A 14,936-nucleotide genomic window follows, 5' to 3' on the forward strand; every position below is an offset into this window, starting at 1 on the left:
GCGAACATTCCCAGTCCTTCAGGCGACACCATCTCCTCTGCTCTGCTAACATGCAAGCACCATCATTATCTGCAAAGCTAGGGCAGTTAATCTTAATCTCATTATGCAAGAAAAAAGGTTGTGCTTTCCTCTAAGGCCAGGAGCATGGATCACAGGTTTTTTAACACATGGATATGGCTGGTGACTGCTCTTAATTACAAAGAAGCTAAAGAGACTAAAGTGCCCCAACAAGCAGCTTACTCAACTCCCCACTTCTCTAGGAAAGCAGCAGGAGACAGAGAAGAAAGCCCTGAATGGGCCCCACTTTCTCATACACAAAACTGTTTGATGTGTGTAAACTTTTCACTATGGCCCTGTTTCCAGGAAAGGGTAAAGCAATGTACCGAATCTGATGAACATCACAAAATGCTTCTTCTGTTCCAGGTGCTGATATAGCAAAATTAAAGATCAGTGGTGGTGGAGTGCATGTCAGCGTTCTTAGATTCATTATTTTCTAATTTAAAGCTTCAAAATCACTAAATTGGACTTACCCACAGCTGAGGGAGGGAAAAAAAAAAAAACCAAGCCAACAAAAAACCAACAAACCCTCTTCCCTACACAGCTCTGACTGAATTTTAACTTTGCAGGCCACCTTGGGAGCAAATACATGAGGAAGGGGAAAGTGCCCACAGCAAGTGGCAAGTTTTGGAAAGGAAGGGAGCACAGCCAGACAGCCTGAGTCCCAGGATGGAGGCGGCGGTGGCACTCCTAGTGCCCAGCCACTGATCAAACCACATTGCCGCTTCTTATCTCCCTGCAGGGCGTGTGATAGAAAACCAGCAAAATTTGTTCACTTGCATTTTGGGAGACTAGCTAGTTTTACCAAATATTAAACCAGCCCCCAGAACAGACCAGGTAATAAGGCTGAACTAATCTTTATTTATTAAAGCTAGCAGATGAAAAAGGTAATTTAATGTTTAAAAAAGATTGGTTTTAAAACTTCATGTCTTGGGACACAGTGCCAAAGCTCATCTAATAGTGGCATCATTAAGTATGAACGAAAATCTTTATAGAAATTCCCTTTCATCTATTCCTGTCTATTAAATATGGGAAGACGCATCAAGTAAATCTTTAATCCTGAAAACTTACAGCAGAGTCTTTGAACTTTGTTGGCCTCAAAAATCACTTCTATCTTCCCCATCATAATAAATGTCTCCAATCTAGACTGCCTTCTCTATGAATTATGAGAAAAATATTTCAGAGGGAGTCAGGTGCACCTGGGTCTGTGATGCCCGATTCAGGGCTGCTTAGGTTTTCAGAACGACTGAGAGTCAAACAACTTCAAATGAAGTCAGCAAGGACTGGCAGAAGCTGAACTCTTCTCAGGAAGAACTGGCTGGAAACATCTTTTCCCATGGGATGTTCCAATCTTAATAGATAAACATCCTTTATATAGTAATAATTCTTTTTTTATTCAATATGCCCAGGTTTTCCTTACACTTAACACAAAACCCACAAACCCAAGAGGCTACAAACCAGAAGAGTTTATCACGTTGGATATGCATTTAAAATAGTTGGGTTACAGTTACTCAAGATTCAAGCAACAAGTGACTTCAATTGTAAATTTTCATCAAACACAAATTTCAAATGCAACACTCAAAGTTAACAACTTAACAGCAAAAACTAGAAAGAAGTTATTAATGGTAGCCAAAGAAATGCAAGATGACATGATAGTGCCCTCTGAGAAAAACAGATTTCAAGAGCTTTCCTACAGGTCATCCTCATTCCAGTAATTTTCCAGCCCTCAGAGGCAGGCAGATGTGATCGGGGGCAGGGAGGCAGGAGCACAGCCACAGCAGTATGAAAGCCAGATGCTCAAACTCTTCTGTCTTTTCTCCTCTTACCCTGGAGAAGCTTCTCCAGGAGGAGGAAGGACATTCATTTCTCACCCCAAAAAATTCAGTCCTACTCCTTTTTGCCAAAACAGCGAATGGGGGGACATGCAGTGCTCTCAGCTTGTGTGCTTTCAGCGGTACAGACAGCTGTGTTCCTGGAGCCGGGCTGAGACACAGCAACTCATCCTACTAAGTGCACCAGCCAGTTTACAGACAACACTGAAATTTACTCCTTTCCACACTCAGTTGGGTTTCAACCAGTGCTAAAAAAGCAGAAAGCCTCTGTTTTCCCATTCCCCCAAGCCACGTGGCTCCCCAGAGTGCTACCCGCCACCAGCCAGATTCACAACATATGCACTCTGACAAGCCTAATACGACTGCAAGTTTTACTACATATCACTACTTAATTCATGATCCAACCAAGATCTAATGAAGTAGCATTTTTATAACAGTAACAGGGAACAGATGTTACCGGGAGGATTATACACTGCTACAACAAACAGTGCTCAGCTGACCTTTCCCTGTTAACTTTATTAAGCATTGTTACATTTTCTCAGACGCTTTTCATACCATTGAGATGTAAAGCCATACACAGAAACACAATTGCCTTCTCAAGTCCGGTGGCTTGAAGATGTAGATTTAGCAAAGCACTGGCTTAGTAAACATGACATTTCACTGTTTGTAACCTGTCCCTCCAAGTTAAAAAAGGTATAATGCCATCCACGATATTTCTCAGGTGTCTCCTCTGACAGGTTCAGATCACACCTACAACCTCTTCTGATTTATACTGTAAACAGAGTCCTCAAATCCTCTATGCGCCCACGATGAATGGAATTTCAAATTACCAACAGTAACCTCAGTTCAACCAGATTTAGACATCTAGAAGATCCAATACCAACCACTGGAGCTGATCAGTCCTTAGTCTCAAAACCAGGAACCCTTTAGATCAAAGGCATACCTGAAAACCATACTGTTCTTCAAAGCACCAATGTCCTGCTCGGGAACACCCGCCTCAGGAGATGCCCTGGGCTGTGAGGGAATCACCCCAGACCTCCACATCTCCCCTTCCTCCTGCTCCTTGCCCACCTGCCCTACCCTTATCATCAGAGACCCACCTGCAACTGGTCTGGACTTCATTAACCCCAAACTAGCTCCGAAGCCACAAGGCTGCAGATTCATTTGAGGGGGCAGTTGATTAAAAATGGTTGCAGGATTGCCTTATTTTGCACATTTCTCCTCTGCTGAATACAGTATCAACACTTCGGGCTGTCAATACAGTAAAGGATAAGAAATTTGCAGACTTCCTCATTACAGGGCTGTCAAGTATAGCTCCAGTGGAGAAACAGGTGGGATTGTGTTTCCATTATAATCTGTGAAGTGCTGCTTAAAAATAAAATAAAAAGTCATCAATATGCTATTACTCTGAGAGGAAACAGGATCTCATCAAGGAAAAAGAAAATCTAAAAACATAAACTCTCCTTCACAAAGAGACTTGATAATGTTTGTCTGATCAGTGTAGCAGAGGGCTATTTATTGCTCTTGGCCAACATTTGAAATCTGCATTTAAATGGAGCTTCCCTCTCATTTTTGCTATCCAGAGAGAGTGAATTCAAGGGAGAGAGAGCGAGAAGGAGAGATACGATACAAACAGCTGAGGGCTTAGTTTCTACTGCTTGAAACAAAACCTCTCTTTTCTCCTCTTTAATAATTGCTTTGTATACATAAAATCAGAATAACATTCTTTGAGACCAGGAGTTTCCAGGAAGATAGAGAATGCCATCGCATTTCTCCGTCCTCCCTGAGCCTGCAAAGGTGACGACCAATCAATCATGCTGGACCTGTCACAGTACTGGGATGCAACATCTCCATGGGGGCAGTTCATCTTTGTGCCCCAGCAAACATTGTCCCTCTGGTCCAGGCAGGTAAAAGCACTGCCAGACTCCTCTTCCCTCCTCCGCACACACCTCCGTCAAACAGAGATGGCTGTTCATATCCAGAATGGGGCGGGAGGGGGGAACACACTTCAGCTGCCATTCTGAATGCAGGCATCTGCAAGACAGGTCTCATCTCACCTCTCGCTCCTTTGCTTCATGTGCGGGGAGGAAAACACACTAATGAGACAAGGTCCTGCTCTTCCGATAAAGATCACCTGCTTTTCCGAATACAAATCTCGCTACGAGGCAGCCAGCAAACATCCTTAGTGTGAAGGCAGAAGCAAAAGAGCACAAAGGGGTAAGAAAGGGGTCTAAAATGGAAATGCCCTGTCCAGAGCTGGCTAATGTAATCTGAAGCCATTCTCCTGTACAAAAGCAGGGCAGCAAACTGAGGTCCTTTAAAGCCAACAGAGAAACTCCTATGGGTTTCCACAGCCAGAGACTTGAGGCACACTGCAGCCATGGGTAAAGTCCTGATCTGTGAATTCAAATAATCTGTTTGCAACCAGAGAAGTCCTACTTAATCCCCTGAAAAGCTTGTCAAGAGTCTTCCCAAAAATGAGGAGAGAAAAGCAGGGAGAAGGAAGAATGACTGATTTAACCTTCCTGAGGTGTAAGGTCAGGGCTGAGGCAGGGAATAAATGATCATGGCTCTGAAAGAAAGGGATGCTTCAGGCCTCCAGCAGGACAGGCTGGAAGAATGAACAAGAAGGGCTCTTCATCTCACATGGGTAGGGTTTTGCAGACAGAAAAGGGAAGGAGGGGAAGGTCTAATGCTAAAAATGGAATGACATGAAGGCATGGTGGGACATCTTTCACTGAAGGCATCCCAAGAGCCGCTGACACCATCCAGGGGTGTTGCTACCAAAGGCACACAGAAGCAAATGGGCACCAGGAGGGAAGAGCCTCCTGGGGGTGTCAGAAATCTTCCAGCAAGAAAACAGGCAATTCCAGCCACCAAGGGCCTGTTTCTGCACACGTGTACATGGTGCGGTGGGATGCCTTTTTGTTTCCCTGAAGCTTTGCTCACAGCAGGAGGTGTTCATAGCAGTGCTCTCTAGCGCAGGTTTTCTGCATCTCTGAAAAGCCTGTCTGTCAAACTGGACTGCAGTTTGCCACAAAATTCAAGCTACTGAATGGATTCATACCCATATCCACACAAGGTCAGTCAAAGAGCCTAAATCTTGTTTTCTTAAGAAACTAACCTAAAAACACTGACTGAAGTTGGGAACATCATTTTCCTGTCTGTCTTTTGTTTCAATAATGTCAAGTTGAGTTTCAAGAGGAAGTTTTTCTGCCCATTTTCAAGGTCTCAGGTGACTGGGAGCAGCTGTGGTTTTTAGGAGGAGAGCACTGGGAAGCCCTGGTGGGGCCAGTAAACTTGGCAAGACCAGGAAGCAAGAACTTAATTAAGTCAGTGGAGAGTATAAATACAAGAAAAATAACCATGCAAACCCCAAGTGCCACTTCCAGGCAAACAAAAAGAATGAGGAAGGAAGAAACAATGTGTAAAATTCTAAGCAAAAAAAAAAAAAATTCCGAAAAACAAATAGGGAAAGTCCACTAGGATTTATAGTTATAATCATAGATTTGAGAGATGGCAATGAACAATGAAGCGGTTGGACTCTGCGTTTGAGAGCAGGCAGCAGCCACCGGTGTGGGAAAGAGGCTGCCACAGGATGGGGAGGCAGGCAAGGAAACCGCTGCAGAGCCCCAGACGACGCAGGACGCTTTCCTGGTCACACACCCACAATAAGCACGTTCCGTACCTACAACAGAGATGACTGCAGAAGCCCAGAGCTCCATCCCCAGAGGTGTCTGTATTTCAGTGGCAGCCAAGGCTATTCCAGCATAGACACAACTCTCCACGACACTTTGGGATTTATGGATTGACAGTGATATAAGGAGAGCAACATTTCCAAAACTGACACTTTGCCTCTTGTCGAGGGAGCCATTTCTTGAACCTCCAGCATGCTTCAGGATTAAAGGAATTTGGGGCCCCTCTAAGGCCAGTGGATTTCCATTTATGTAAGTGGGGCCTTTAGTAACCATCTTCCTCTTAACCCTTCCTGGAATCTTAGCATTTACAATGCATTTGCTCTTCTTTCAGCATCTCCTTATTTCAAGGATGCTAGGGCTTTGGCACCACTTGCTGATTCCTCCCAGGCTGGCAAACACCAGTGCATTGCAGAGGATGCACATTTTAGACCAAATGATGGAGTGCGTAAGCGCCAGGCCCCAGTTCCAGGCTTCCCCCAGCCAGCTGATTAATTGCATACACAGAGATAGCAAATAGCCTTGGACGTATCCCCAATGTCAATGTGAGAAGGGGGAAAAAAATTGCTGTAGTTACAGGATCTAGGGTTTTGCTTTCAACAATATGGAGAGCTTGCAGATATTTTGCACCAGCTCTATTCTTGTTGCAAATCATTAGCCATTGCTACAATTACAAATCTCTAAAAGATGGATCCAAGGACAAGGACCTACCATGCTGGATGTAGACACCAGCTATGATGATTCCTTTAAAGGTATGAGACAGTCAAATGATAGGTGGAATGACTTTCGTTCTCTTATGATGGATGAAGAACGGAGGCACAAAGAGATAAAGCGACTCCTCAAGGTTTTGCAAGACCACATGGCAAATAAACAGAGTTAATATGCCAAGAGACTTCAGAAGCCCTTGTTTAGCACCTTAGCCTTTTTACTTACTGTCACTGAAACTTGACACTTCTGTTTCAATCTACAGGTATCCAAGTGCATCACAAAAGCCAAGTGAGCACTATTACGAGAGCTTTTGGGAGATGGGAACCTCCAGAAGCAGCAGCATATTAAAAGAAACATGTATGAAGATAAATAAAGACCAGGGTCAATGCTACATGGCTGAGCACAGCACAGATGGGAGATTCAAACCATGTTTGGAGGCTTTATAGTCAGCAGAGAGGGTCAGGACCTACAGAGGGCAATTCAGAGCACCTAAATCAGGTAATAATTTGTCCCTAACAAGCTAGCCTTTAGCGTCACTGCTCTCTATGCACCTGCTCCATAGGAAACTTCACTGCCTACCTCTCACCATCTCCCTACCCCCTCACTGCCCCACACTGTTGGTGCACAGATGTGCAAGGGAAGAGATTGTGGCCTAAGAGGAGAAGGTGATCACAGAGAAGCTGAGTAGAAGATGAACAAGGGTGGGAAAAGGCGACATTGGAAACCTCACCCCTATCGCAGAAAGTCCAGATGTATTAAACTACGTTAAAGAGTTTAATCCAATTATAAAACAATGACATGGGAGCCCTTCACTGATGTGCCTCAGGATTGTTTTCATCTCTGCTTTACTGTTAGAACAAACAACTTTTCCTGCTGAGTCACACTGAAATGAGATGCTAAAGAGCTGCCACACCAGATGTGGAAGCCCTTCAGATCCAATATCCATCAATCTGCACAGCCTCTATTTATTTATTTTTTGCCACTCAGCCTTCAGCAATTTAATAGGTTACTTTAATGTCTTCCTGCCTTTCCTCTTTATTGTGCTATGCTCACTGTATTTTTTCCCCCGATGACTTCTTCCCCTGGCTTCTGGATGGGAAAACAAAACAGAAATTTTTCTTTTCCCTGGACTCTGACATGGTTTTCCCTCCCTTTCCATCCATCTTAGCAGCAAACTGCTAATTCATCTAATCCCAGTTTGTATACTTGTTCGCTAAGAAAATGATGATACGTTACCGGAAAAGAAGTGCTTTTTCTTTCTTTGCTTGCGGACAGAGTGGCTCCTGTTCAACCCCAAATCAGCACCTGTGCCCACCTGCCTTGCACTGAATCCACACTGCAGCTGAACGCGTGACCACAGAACTTCAGTGCCCAAGCCAAATGGTCACTTCTGAGACTTAGAGCTGAACCAGCTCAGCCACACCACCGAGATTTCCAGAAGCCCATCTTCTGCCTTGAGCACTAAGCCTTCTGGCACCTCCCCCAAAATCCATCATCTCTAACACAACCTGCGAGTTTCTCAAATATTCATCCTCACCATACCTACATGAAGCGAAGAAACACCACCATGCCCATTTGGAAGAGGTCAAGAAACATGCGGATACTCAGGAAAGTTGAAATGAATTAAGATCTGAAAGTAACGTGCACATTAAACTCTCATGTGGATGCTCTTGTTTGGAAAAAAAAAAAAAAGCAGCCCCACTTTGTTGTTAGATTACTTTTTGAGAGAAGGGATCTACAGAGACCTAAGTGACTGAAGTAATGCACAGTAACATCCCTGCTCGAGGCAATTTGTCTTAGTGTCTTCTGGAGACCATCCTTATGTGGGGTGACAAATGTTGCCTGGAGAATCCTTGGCAGAACAGAAAATACCCACAAAATCCTTAAAAGTTACTCAAACTTTTCCCAAAGAATCTCTGAGGTTTCTAGTACAATGCTCTTCAACGTAGGTAAAGAACAACTTCTAGGCAAACAGCTTTTTCTTTCAGCTTGGGAGCTCATTACAGATTCCCCTACATCTGTGCAACATGGAAAAGTTCTAAACATGCTACACAGAAACAGGAAAGGGCGAGTGAAGAGGAAGAAAAGAAAGCAAAAGGCAAAGATAAAGAAAAAGCTCAGCTGCATAGACTAAATTAAATCAGACACAAAAATTCTTAGTGAACAAGGTGAAAGAAACCCAAAGGAAAAGCTGCTCCAGACTCCCAGACGCTAGGCGTGATAGAAGCAGCAGCACGCTAACGCAGGAGTGGCTGCTGGGATCGGAGAGGAGTCGGTACCAACCCTGGGTCATGAATGAGACATACCAGAACCAGCCCCACTTGTCTTGTAAAGCAGAGGATGAGCGGAGTGAATTACATCCCTTGTAGTTTCTTATGATGCTTCTTAGAGAGGATACTGAATTAGTTACATTAATGCAGCAAGGAACTGGATCAGGTTCACAGTGATAAGCTTAATTAAACAACAGAGTTATCCATAGGCTGTGGTTTATGTTATAAATAAGCAACATTTATGCTGATTAATTAAAGTCATGGTTCAGATCATTAAATCCTCCTGCTTTCAACCACCTTAACAAGGATATCTGCAAGAGCTGAATCCAGCCACAGACATTTTGACACTTGTGAGCCTGAGCACACACAGCAGAGGGGAGGGCAGGAGGACAGGGGATCTTGCCAAGGCACCCTCCCACCGTGGGAAGGCTGGGACCAGCTTGCATTTCAGTGGGTGGTCCAGGCTTCTCCACTGGAGGTTTGCTCTTGCTGCTGTCACACGAAGAGTTAGGGTTGCTAGCCGCAGGCGGCACCACATTCCCCCTAGTTCTCAAAGTCTGTAAAAGGCGTCTTAGCACAACACTGAAAACGTCTTCGAGACAGCGAGCTGTGTCAGCTGCCCTCACAGATCCAATTCTTTTTCATTATCCCAGCTAGCAGAAGTTGCCTGCAGAAACACAGTTGCTTTATCATCCTCCCCGGCCTCTTCCAATGTGAGAGATGTCCAGGGCCACCTCCAGGACAGCAAACTGCTATCTCACCATCAAACACCCAGCCCTCCCCCACCGTCACCTCCTCCTTGCCGTCCCTCTTCATGCATCACAGTTCAAGCCTCCATGCTCAAGCTAATGCCATGCATGCAGAGTTAAAGGGGAAAAACCCTGGCCCTTATGAAAGATTTCACTCCATGAGATGTGAAGTTTAAAGATAAAATTCCCATTCAAGCACTGCTCTGAACTGGGATGAATTGAGGCTCAGGCTTAACACTTATTCTAATTGGAATATTATGGAAAATAGGACAGACTCTTTCTTCTCCCCTCTTTGTCAACTTTCTACTCCTTCCTCCCAGAGGTTTTACACAGCTCTAGTGTTTCAGGGAGTGGCCTAGTTGCTCTGAAGTGAAGAGCCAGCTTGGGAGGCTATGGTTTGCTCAAGCTCATCTATCACATCTGCTCATAAACCCAGTGGTTATGAAAAATTAGAGCTGGTCAAATTATTGTTATATTTTGACCACATGGAGACTATTATTATCATCCTTCCCTGCTACCCCCAACCCCTCCTCATGAATCATTCATGAATCTGTCCTGATTCCTGCAAAAGGGCTGGGCTCATGTTTTGTGCAAAAGAGATTTTCTGCTCGTGGAGCACAGCCACAGCCTGTTCACCTTAGCTATGCCCAAACACAGCACCCTGGCTTGAGGTGACCTGCTAGGACAATCCATGTGGTGCACAGCCCATTACCCTTTTGCATGACCACACATGGACAGCCATATGGGTAGAGTGTGCATGGCTACTCCTGCCAAAGGCCACTTGCAAATCCTGGAATGGGAACATACGTGATTTGGTTATACGATGTGCACACAGCTAACATCAGGAGAGAGACAGTCACTGAGTACAGCCATCATTATCCTCTTGGTTTGCACTCTTAATTCACCCTGTACTTGCACGACACTGCAGTGACCTTCCACCAGGGTGAATTACATGCGGAGAAGAGGAGCAGTTCTCTGAGGCTACAAGATCATGTCATCTGTTTGCTTGCTGCTCTTTATGGGATCTGAATCAATGATACTGCAATGGGACATTTGACATCAACTCTGGAGGGAGCCAAGACTAGGCCTTAAGTCACTAATGAGCCCATCAAATGGTCCAAACAAATTCTGCGAGGATGATTATCAGCTCCTTCCTCTCCCAGTCTTTTCCCTTTTTCTTAACACAATCCTACCATATTGGGAGCTGACTAATAACAATAGTAATAAAATAAACCTCATTTACGATCAGTTGCAGGATTGGGGCTATTTCCTCCATCTATTCACCATCACAGAAATTGCCTTTTAAATGGATAACAATGATTGTGAGGGTCCAGTTATTACCTTGAAACCTCACATCTTGATACATCCAATGTTGTTCTCTTATATAAATAACAGTTATTACTGTAAAGTGATTTTCCCCGTTCTGTACTTCCAAAGAGTTCCTGCAGGAGATGGCAAAGAAAATGGGTTCCATTAATACTACATTTAGGCCCTGTTGCTTTCATACTTTAACTCCCATCATTAATCTTCGAATGTGTCTTTAAACAAATGTCATTTATTCCACAACTCTCTGGCAGCTATTCTTCCCTGTCTTCTCCCCTCCCTTTCCCCCAATACTCTCTCCTGTGAAGTAGGAGCTCTTTCTCCCCTGACTCATCAGTGGGTGTTGTGCTCCTGCCAGTCAGGGAAAAGCATTTCAGCTCTTGTTCAGGCAGTTTGCTGGTAATTACAAGAAAAATATGAGAGCCCACAATCAGGATACACACATTAGAAGAGGCTGTGATGGGAGGATTTCTGTCCTCCCTGAAACCTTGCAGTAAGGATCACAGGATGACTTTGCTGAAGAGGTTATTCTAAACTAATCCTAGGGCGACAGTCACCTCAACAGAGCTGGGTCCTTGTGCAGGCTCTTAGCACAGGGAAAACGTTGCCTCTGGCAGGCAGCATCCTCTTTTGAGCACACTACAAATGCAACTGCCAGATGCCACTTTTATCTGATTTGATGACGATAAACAAGGCTGTTCTTTTCATTACACAATCACGGGGCAATTGAGTCTGCAGCTATCAACTATTTGCACAGGACTCCTTGAAACAGCCTATACCCCTGCCTGCAGCGCTCCAGGCAAGCCCCGCTGCAGGCAAGCCCCTCTGCCGCCACTTCTCAGCAGTGAGGGGAGAAGTGCTGTCACCCCCATTTCATGGGGAACAGAGGCAGAAAATGGATACAGCCCAATTCTGCAGTGGCATTTAGATGCCAATCCTGCCCCTGAGGGGGTAAAATCCCACCTATTTCAAGGACCTAGTTTCTGCAGGAGTTTTATCAAAATGAGTCATGCTTTTAAAAAGCCTCAAGGGTCTAAAGGACCTGCCTGTCATCTGGAAGAGGGAATTGAACATGCACCTTCTGAATCCCAGAGCCTACAGCCCTGCCCCAGCCCCAGGCTGGCAGACCTCCTCCAATGCCATGGCGCAGAGGGCTGCACCATGCGGTACATCGTGCACCAGCCAGCATGGCTCTGCCGGCATCGCTGGGGTCCTGCTCACGCTGCCAAGAGCACCAGGCCAGAATATCCATCCAGCAAGGGGAGGACACGCTGACCTTCTAGCAAAGGCAAAAAAATGTCTTCCAGGTTAATTAAACTAATTAAAGCTAATTGCACATTAGCCATGAGGCACACGGGCACTGAACCACAGTTCCAGGAAATGGTGCTACCTTCTGCATACAAGCTCTGTACTTGAAGACACAGCACCCACAAAGCCATCCCCCTTTCCCCATCCCCGTTTGCAAGGAATAATTGGTAACTCAGTCCCTTGGGCAAGCGAACCCCCATACAACGTGCAGGTACATTAGCTATGACATTCTCAACAGAGGAGGATACCTCACCAAAAACCTCATTTTTGTAAATGGGTTAACAGCAAGATCAAGCCATGAATGTGAACTGGAGGTAAAGAAAGCAACCTTCGCAGGGTACCCACCTGTCCTGTTTTATGGCTGAGATAGAGTTAATTTTCTTCCTAGTAGCTGGTAGAGTGCTGTGTTTTGGATTCAGTAGGAGAATAATGTTGATAACACACTGATGCTTTAGTTGTTCCTAAGTAGTGCTTACACTAGTCAAGGACTTTTCAGCTTCTCATGCCCTGCCAGCAAGAAGCTGGGAGGGGACACAGCTGGGACAGCTGACCCAAACTGGCCAAAGGGCTATTCCACACCATAGGATGCGCCATGCTCAGTATAGAAACTGGGGGAGCTGGCTGGGGGGCAGGGACTGCTGCGCGGGGACGGGCTGGGCATCGGTCGGCGGGTGGTGAGCAACTACATTGTGCATCACTTGTTTTGTATATTCTTTTATCATTATTATTATTTTCCCTTCCTTTTCTGTCCTATTAAACTGTCTTTATCTCAACCCATGAATTTTACTTTTTTTTCCCCTGATTCACTCCCCCATCCCACTGCGGGGGGGCGGGGAAGTGAGCAAACAGCTGTATGGTGTTTAGCTACCTGCCAGGTTAAACCACAACACCACCTCAGAGTTACCGATTTTCCCCTGCATCTACTACCTCTGGCACCAGAAATAGCAAAGATTAATGTCTTGAGTTACCTCGTGTAACTTCTGGACATCTGGACTTTTCTGTTTCCTCCTCCTCCCCCCCCAAGAGTTATGACATTCCCTCTGCCCTTTCTCAGTTAGAGCCTCTTCTTCATTATCATCTGTCAAGTCCAATTAACATGTGCACTGACATCAGGGAAGATTATTTCTGAAGTCTCCTGTGAGAGCCAGTTGACAGGAGCCTCCACCCTCGAGAAGTGCGAGTAAACTCCCCAGCAGATTGCCATCGCTCTTCACACAACCCTCCCCAGGGAGCCCCAGAGCACGCAACACACAGCTTGCAGCATTTGCCTTTAGTGGCAACGGAGGACGTTTTGCATGTTGGAGAACATCCGCCTGTGACTGCTTTTTGATCCTGAAAGCCCAGGATCTCTGAGATATATTGACTAGACGCCTACCCTACCAGTTGATCAGCTTTTCAGCAGTCTTGAGGGTTATTAGGTGTGGAAGCAGCAAGATGTCCCACAGTGCCCAGTAGCTTCATGCTGGATTAACCCCTATGCGGAGAGACCAACATGACATCTGTGTGTCACTGTATCTCTTCAAATAGGGCTTAATGGGAATAAGTTGCACAGAGGTCTGATGCAAAGCACCGGGTATGATAACTATTTCTCATTTAAGCAGTCACCTCGACTCTTGTTCTGATCAGCTGCTCGCTTTGTAGCACTGCTTTACCCCCACACTTGCAGAACTATACCCTCCTACCTTTTGCTGAAGTCCTCCTCCTGCTTCTGCAGAACCATGATCATCTCCCCTTTCCCAATCAACTGCCTACTGGGACAAAAAGATTTCAGGCCAAAAATTTGGTTGTTTGCAGGTGCCTCCTCTGAGCTGTTTTACTCCCTCCAAACTCAACATGCCTTTCACATAAAACGTTTGGCCGTGTTTCCCATGTTCCTGATTAAACAGTTAATGAGGAATCTGGACAGAGCAAAAGCAACAGGAAATTAGGGATCATGAGCCACTACATCTCTCCTATTTTAAACAAGAGAAAGCATAGGAAAAAAATCCAAAACATTTCCCTCGGGAAGAGTGGCAAAAAGCTACAGGGGAAAAGGTAAGTGCTAAGGACACCACTTATCCTCGGGAACACATACCACGGATGTTACACTACTCCGTATCCTTAACACAACGAAGCAGGCTAATGATCAGGAGGAATATTACCCAGTGCTAAGTAATAGCCTGAGGTCCTCTGGGAATAGTTTCTAATACAAGAGGTTCTGACTATGTCATTTCAGCAAGAGGTCACTTTTTGCTGTTTCTTTAGGTGGATAACTTTGCCGCAAGGTTGTGGTTTTTCTTTTTTGTTGTTTTTGTTTGTTTACTAGAAAAAGGTCATATAAAGAAAAAAAAAAGACAGACTCGGATAATTTTTTGGCATGAGAATCCTGACAATGTCTTCTAGGCCAAAACTGGTGATTTTCAAACTATGAAAAAAATTAAAATTTCTCATGAAAACAAGCCCAGTAAACAGTTTTTTTCAAAGGCACAGAGAGGGCTCTCAGAGCATTGGAAGCTTCTAAAAGCATTTTTTCTTTTGCGTTTCGGTATTTGTGCAGGACCTTGTATGTGGCTCATGACCAGAGTTGCAAGATACTACTAAAGTACAAAATAAAGGATATTAATCACTTAGCCATAACTTTATTTTTCATATAACCAAAACCTAATACGTGTTTGTGTGTATATGTACAAATAAACCATGGAAAGACAACTTTTGTTTAAAATCAACCGACAAGCTAATGAGACTCCAGCCCTACCAAGAGCAGCAAAGTTCTGTCCCTTTGCTTACAGGAGCTCAGAAGCAGCCTCCCTGTCTCCTGCCACTCTGGAGCAGGACAAGTCCCGGACTCCAGGACCTCCAACAGACCTTTCTTTTGCAACTATCTCAAGAGCAGAGCATGCAGACCCCAATTTCCTCTCCTCAAACAGATATTAAAATCCACCATGTACCTAGACTGAAAAGGTTGGCAATACCCACGGCTTAACATTGAGAGCTTCAATTAAATCAATTAGCGTC

At 44.9% G+C, this 14,936-nt stretch overlaps 1 protein-coding gene across 1 annotated transcript in view; it reads right to left on the reverse strand.

Moving 5' to 3' along the window:
* Positions 1–14,936, reverse strand: part of GRIK4 (glutamate ionotropic receptor kainate type subunit 4) — a gene marked incomplete at its 3' end in the record, with an annotated part of 137,855 nt that overhangs the window by 80,780 nt on the left and 42,139 nt on the right. The gene's annotated exons all lie outside the window — the stretch shown is intronic.

The sequence above is a fragment of the Platalea leucorodia genome (assembly GCF_965183815.1).
Source record: "Platalea leucorodia genome assembly, chromosome: 20".
NCBI lineage: Eukaryota > Metazoa > Chordata > Aves > Pelecaniformes > Threskiornithidae > Platalea > Platalea leucorodia.